Source organism: Amia ocellicauda, unplaced genomic scaffold (genome assembly GCF_036373705.1).
Source record: "Amia ocellicauda isolate fAmiCal2 unplaced genomic scaffold, fAmiCal2.hap1 HAP1_SCAFFOLD_81, whole genome shotgun sequence".
Classification (NCBI taxonomy): Eukaryota; Metazoa; Chordata; class Actinopteri; order Amiiformes; family Amiidae; genus Amia; species Amia ocellicauda.
In genome coordinates, this window is record NW_027103007.1 from 185001 (window position 1) to 191886 (window position 6886).

The following is a 6886-nucleotide window of genomic DNA, read 5'->3' on the forward strand; positions in this document are numbered from 1 at the left end:
TCCAGCCCTGGTAGCAGCACTGCCTGCCCTGGAGGTCTGCCTGCCTGCCTTCCAGCCCTGGAGGTCTGCTATCCAGCCCTGGTAGCAGCACTGCCTGCCCTGGAGGTCTGCCTGCCTGCCCTGGAGGTCTGCCTTCCAGCCCTGGAGGACAGCCTGCCTGCCCTGGTAGCAGCACTGCCTGCCTTCCAGCCCTGGAGGTCTGCCTGCCTGCCCTGGAGGTCAGCCTGTTAGCCCTGGAGGTCTGCCTGCCTGCCATCCAGCCCTGGCAGCAGCACTGCCTGCCCTGGTAGCAGCACTGCCTGCCCTGGAGGTCTGCTATCCAGCCCTGGTAGCAGCACTGCCTGCCCTGGAGGTCTGCCTGCCTGCCTGCCAGCCCTGGAGGTCTGCCTGTTAGCCCTGGAGGTCTGCTATCCAGCCCTGGAGGTCTGCCTGCCTGCCATCCAGCCCTGGCAGCAGCACTGCCTGCCCTGGTAGCAGCACTGCCTGCCCTGGAGGTCTGCTATCCAGCCCTGGAGGACAGCCTGCCTGCCCTGGTAGCAGCACTGCCTGCCCTGGAGGTCTGCTATCCAGCCCTGGAGGACAGCCTGCCTGCCCTGGTGGCAGCACTGCCTGCCCTGGAGGTCTGCTATCCAGCCCTGGAGGACAGCCTGCCTGCCCTGGTAGCAGCACTGCCTGCCCTGGAGGTCAGCCTGTTAGCCCTGGAGGTCTGCCTGCCTGCCCTGGAGGTCAGCCTGTTAGCCCTGGAGGTCTGCCTGCCTGCCATCCAGCCCTGGCAGCAGCACTGCCTGCCCTGGTAGCAGCACTGCCTGCCCTGGAGGTCTGCTATCCAGCCCTGGTAGCAGCACTGCCTGCCCTGGAGGTCTGCCTGCCTGCCTGCCAGCCCTGGAGGTCTGCCTGTTAGCCCTGGAGGTCTGCTATCCAGCCCTGGAGGTCTGCTATCCAGCCCTGGTAGCAGCACTGCCTGCCCTGGAGGTCAGCCTGTTAGCCCTGGAGGTCTGCCTGCCTGCCCTGGTAGCAGCACGGCCTACCTGCCTGCCTGCCCTCGAGGTCTGCCTGCCTGCCTGCCCTGGAGGTCAGCCTTCCAGCCCTGGCAGCAGCACGGCCTACCTGCCTGCCAGCCTGCCCTCCCCAGCCACACAGCCCTGCCTGCCTGCCTGCCAGCCCTGGAGGTCTCCCTGCCAGCCCTGGAGGTCTGCCTGCCTGCCTGCCTGCCTGCCTGCCTGCCCTGGAGGTCTGCCATCCTGCCTTCCAGCCCTGGAGGTCAGCCTGCCAGCCCTGGAGGTCAGCCTGTTAGCCCTGGAGGTCTGCTATCCAGCCCTGGAGGTCTGCCTGCCTGCCATCCAGCCCTGGCAGCAGCACTGCCTGCCCTGGTAGCAGCACTGCCTGCCCTGGAGGTCTGCTATCCAGCCCTGGAGGACAGCCTGCCTGCCCTGGTAGCAGCACTGCCTGCCCTGGAGGTCTGCTATCCAGCCCTGGAGGACAGCCTGCCTGCCCTGGTGGCAGCACTGCCTGCCCTGGAGGTCTGCTATCCAGCCCTGGAGGACAGCCTGCCTGCCCTGGTAGCAGCACTGCCTGCCCTGGAGGTCAGCCTGTTAGCCCTGGAGGTCTGCCTGCCTGCCCTGGAGGTCAGCCTGTTAGCCCTGGAGGTCTGCCTGCCTGCCATCCAGCCCTGGCAGCAGCACTGCCTGCCCTGGTAGCAGCACTGCCTGCCCTGGAGGTCTGCTATCCAGCCCTGGTAGCAGCACTGCCTGCCCTGGAGGTCTGCCTGCCTGCCTGCCAGCCCTGGAGGTCTGCCTGTTAGCCCTGGAGGTCTGCTATCCAGCCCTGGAGGTCTGCTATCCAGCCCTGGTAGCAGCACTGCCTGCCCTGGAGGTCAGCCTGTTAGCCCTGGAGGTCTGCCTGCCTGCCCTGGTAGCAGCACGGCCTACCTGCCTGCCTGCCCTCGAGGTCTGCCTGCCTGCCTGCCCTGGAGGTCAGCCTTCCAGCCCTGGCAGCAGCACGGCCTACCTGCCTGCCAGCCTGCCCTCCCCAGCCACACAGCCCTGCCTGCCTGCCTGCCAGCCCTGGAGGTCTCCCTGCCAGCCCTGGAGGTCTGCCTGCCTGCCTGCCTGCCTGCCTGCCTGCCCTGGAGGTCTGCCATCCTGCCTTCCAGCCCTGGAGGTCAGCCTGCCAGCCCTGGAGGTCAGCCTGTTAGCCCTGGAGGTCTGCCTGCCTGCCTGCCTGCCTGCCCTGGAGGTCAGCCTGCCAGCCCTGGAGGTCTGCCTGCCTGCCTGCCTGCCCTGGAGGTCAGCCTGCCAGCCCTGGCAGCAGCACGGCCTACCTGCCTGCCTGCCCTGGAGGTCTGCCTGCCTGCCTGCCCTGGAGGTCAGCCTTCCAGCCCTGGCAGCAGCACGGCCTACCTGCCTGCCAGCCTGCCCTCCCCAGCCACACAGCCCTGCCTGCCTGCCTGCCAGCCCTGGAGGTCTCCCTGCCAGCCCTGGAGGTCTGCCTGCCTGCCTGCCTGCCTGCCTGCCTGCCCTGGAGGTCTGCCATCCTGCCTTCCAGCCCTGGAGGTCAGCCTGCCAGCCCTGGAGGTCAGCCTGTTAGCCCTGGAGGTCTGCCTGCCTGCCTGCCTGCCTGCCCTGGAGGTCAGCCTGCCAGCCCTGGAGGTCTGCCTGCCTGCCTGCCTGCCCTGGAGGTCAGCCTGCCAGCCCTGGCAGCAGCACGGCCTACCTGCCTGCCTGCCCTGGAGGTCTGCCTGCCTGCCTGCCCTGGAGGTCAGCCTTCCAGCCCTGGCAGCAGCACGGCCTACCTGCCTGCCAGCCTGCCCTCCCCAGCCACACAGCCCTGCCTGCCTGCCTGCCAGCCCTGGAGGTCTCCCTGCCAGCCCTGGAGGTCTGCCTGCCTGCCTGCCTGCCTGCCTGCCTGCCCTGGAGGTCTGCCATCCTGCCTTCCAGCCCTGGAGGTCAGCCTGCCAGCCCTGGAGGTCAGCCTTCCAGCCCTGGCAGCAGCACGGCCTACCAGCCTGCCAGCCTGCCCTCCCCAGCCACACAGCCCTGCCTGCCTGCCTGCCTGCCCTGGAGGTCTGCCTGCCTGCCTGCTGCTGCTAGGCCGCTGCCCCGAGCCGCCGACCCCATCGACAGGAACACGAGAGAGTTTACAAGCGAGAGGAGGCCACATATTCGACACCTTTCGTGCTCGTTTTAGGGTCCTCTCCAGTCTGTTTGGACGTGTGTTATTCTGAATCTGCTGCTTTAACTCAAGGGATTCTGTCGTGATTGATGCCTTGTACTTCGCTGTATGTTTGCACTGGTGTTGTAAGTCGCCCTCTGTAAGATCATCATTTATTATCTGCCAAGAAATAAAGATCATCATAATGTTCCCCAACTTTCAGCTTCTGGGGAGTTTGTTCCAGAGTGTGACGACTCTCTCTCTATCACCATCTCTCTCTCCCTCTCCACCTCTCTCTCTCTCTCTCTCCCTCTCTCTATCTCTCCCTCTCTCTCACTGTGTGTGTGTGTGTGTGTGTGTGTGTGTGTGTGTGTACAGCAGTGTCCCTAGACGAGAGAGATATCCCTAGACGGGGAAATTACTTTCAAACTGCAGTACCGAAATGTGTCCGTTAGATGGCAGCATGCACCAAGGAATGAAGGAAAGTGCAAAACAAAATGAAAAGGCACATCGCCTGGGCGAAAAATAATCGTAACAAATCAACGGGGGCATTTCTCGGAAAACTAACACCGGGGCAGTGCTCAGGGGGGTCCCACCTCGTGGCCACCCGGTTTGGGGGGCCATCGGGGCCGGCTGAAGAATCGCCCATACTCTGCCATAGGCAGCCCACGGTCCATCCGATCAGAGCAATGCCGGGCGGCCGGCAACCTATGGATCATAACACATCAACGGAGGCATGATAAGAGCATCTTTTATTATCTGCCAAGAAATATAGACCATCACAATGTTCCCCAACTTTCAGCTTCTACCACATCGCTGGGGAGTTTATTCCACTGTGTGACTACTCTCTCTCTATCTCTCTCTCTCTCTCTCTCTCTCTCTGTGTGTGTGTGTGTGTGTGTGTGTGTGTGTGTGTGTGTGTGTGTGTACAGCAGTGTCTCCGGTTTTCCTTTTGGAATGCCTTGAAGCCGGGGGGGCTTTGCACTCATGAGAACATAGGGTGTCCTTGCCCTCCTTTCGCAGCCCAGGGCATTGAGAGATCCCTAGACGGGGAAATTACTTTCAAACTGCAGTACCGAAATGTGTCCGTTAGATGGTAGCATGCACCAAGGAATGAAGGAAAGTGCAAAACAAAATGAAAAGGCACATCGCCTGGGCGAAAAATAATCATAACAAATCAACGGGGGCATTTCTCGGAAAACTAACACCGGGGCAGTGCTCAGGGGGGTCCCACCTCGTGGCCACCCGGTTTGGGGGGCGATCGGGGCCGGTTCCGAAAATCGCTAAATCTCCCATAGCCAGCCCACGCTCCATCCGATAGAGCACTGCCGGGCGGCCGGCCGGCAACTACGGATCATAACAAATCAACGGGGGCATTTCTCGGAAAACTAACACCGGGGCAGTGCTCAGGGGGGTCCCACCTCGTGGCCACCCGGTTTGGGGGGCGATCGGGGCCGGTTCCGAAAATCGCTAAATCTCCCATAGCCAGCCCACGCTCCATCCGATAGAGCACTGCCGGGCGGCCGGCCGGCAACTACGGATCATAACAAATCAACGGGGGCATTTCTCCGAAAACTAACACCGGGGCAGTGCTCAGGGGGGTCCCACCTCGTGGCCACCCGGTTTGGGGGGCGATCGGGGCCGGTTCCGAAAATCGCTAAATCTCCCATAGCCAGCCCACGCTCCATCCGATAGAGCACTGCCGGGCGGCCGGCCGGCAACTACGGATCATAACAAATCAACGGGGGCATTTCTCCGAAAACTAACACCGGGGCAGTGCTCAGGGGGGTCCCACCTCGTGGCCACCCGGTTTGGGGGGCGATCGGGGCCGGTTCCGAAAATCGCTAAATCTCCCATAGCCAGCCCACGCTCCATCCGATAGAGCACTGCCGGGCGGCCGGCCGGCAACTACGGATCATAACAAATCAACGGGGGCATTTCTCGGAAAACTAACACCGGGGCAGTGCTCAGGGGGGTCCCACCTCGTGGCCACCCGGTTTGGGGGGCGATCGGGGCCGGTTCCGAAAATCGCTAAATCTCCCATAGCCAGCCCACGCTCCATCCGATAGAGCACTGCCGGGCGGCCGGCCGGCAACTACGGATCATAACAAATCAACGGGGGCATTTCTCGGAAAACTAACACCGGGGCAGTGCTCAGGGGGGTCCCACCTCGTGGCCACCCGGTTTGGGGGGCGATCGGGGCCGGTTCCGAAAATCGCTAAATCTCCCATAGCCAGCCCACGCTCCATCCGATAGAGCACTGCCGGGCGGCCGGCCGGCAACTACGGATCATAACAAATCAACGGGGGCATTTCTCCGAAAACTAACACCGGGGCAGTGCTCAGGGGGGTCCCACCTCGTGGCCACCCGGTTTGGGGGGCGATCGGGGCCGGTTCCGAAAATCGCTAAATCTCCCATAGCCAGCCCACGCTCCATCCGATAGAGCACTGCCGGGCGGCCGGCCGGCAACTACGGATCATAACAAATCAACGGGGGCATTTCTCCGAAAACTAACACCGGGGCAGTGCTCAGGGGGGTCCCACCTCGTGGCCACCCGGTTTGGGGGGCGATCGGGGCCGGTTCCGAAAATCGCTAAATCTCCCATAGCCAGCCCACGCTCCATCCGATAGAGCACTGCCGGGCGGCCGGCCGGCAACTACGGATCATAACAAATCAACGGGGGCATTTCTCGGAAAACTAACACCGGGGCAGTGCTCAGGGGGGTCCCACCTCGTGGCCACCCGGTTTGGGGGGCGATCGGGGCCGGTTCCGAAAATCGCTAAATCTCCCATAGCCAGCCCACGCTCCATCCGATAGAGCACTGCCGGGCGGCCGGCCGGCAACTACGGATCATAACAAATCAACGGGGGCATTTCTCGGAAAACTAACACCGGGGCAGTGCTCAGGGGGGTCCCACCTCGTGGCCACCCGGTTTGGGGGGCGATCGGGGCCGGTTCCGAAAATCGCTAAATCTCCCATAGCCAGCCCACGCTCCATCCGATAGAGCAATGCCGGGCGGCCGGCCGGCAACTACGGATCATAACAAATCAACGGGGGCATTTCTCCGAAAACTAACACCGGGGCAGTGCTCAGGGGGGTCCCACCTCGTGGCCACCCGGTTTGGGGGGCGATCGGGGCCGGTTCCGAAAATCGCTAAATCTCCCATAGCCAGCCCACGCTCCATCCGATAGAGCAATGCCGGGCGGCCGGCCGGCAACTACGGATCATAACAAATCAACGGGGGCATTTCTCCGAAAACTAACACCGGGGCAGTGCTCAGGGGGGTCCCACCTCGTGGCCACCCGGGTCTGGGACCGATGGGAGCACTTTAAAATTTTCGAGTCAGGGGACCAGACGGCCGAGTGAAAAACTTTGAAAAATATTCTATCTCCTCACTCCCATTGACTTTACATTAGGGCGACCAGGCGGCCGGCGGAAAAAAAATCATAACAAATCAACGGGGGCATTTCTCCGAAAACTAACACCGGGGCAGTGCTCAGGGGGGTCCCACCTCGTGGCCACCCGGGTCTGGGACCGATGGGAGCACTTTAAAATTTTCGAGTCAGGGGACCAGACGGCCGAGTGAAAAACTTTGAAAAATATTCTATCTCCTCACTCCCATTGACTTTACATTAGGGCGACCAGGCGGCCGGCGGAAAAAAAATCATAACAAATCAACGGGGGCATTTCTCCGAAAACTAACACCGGGGCTGTGCTCAGGGGGCTCCCAGCTATC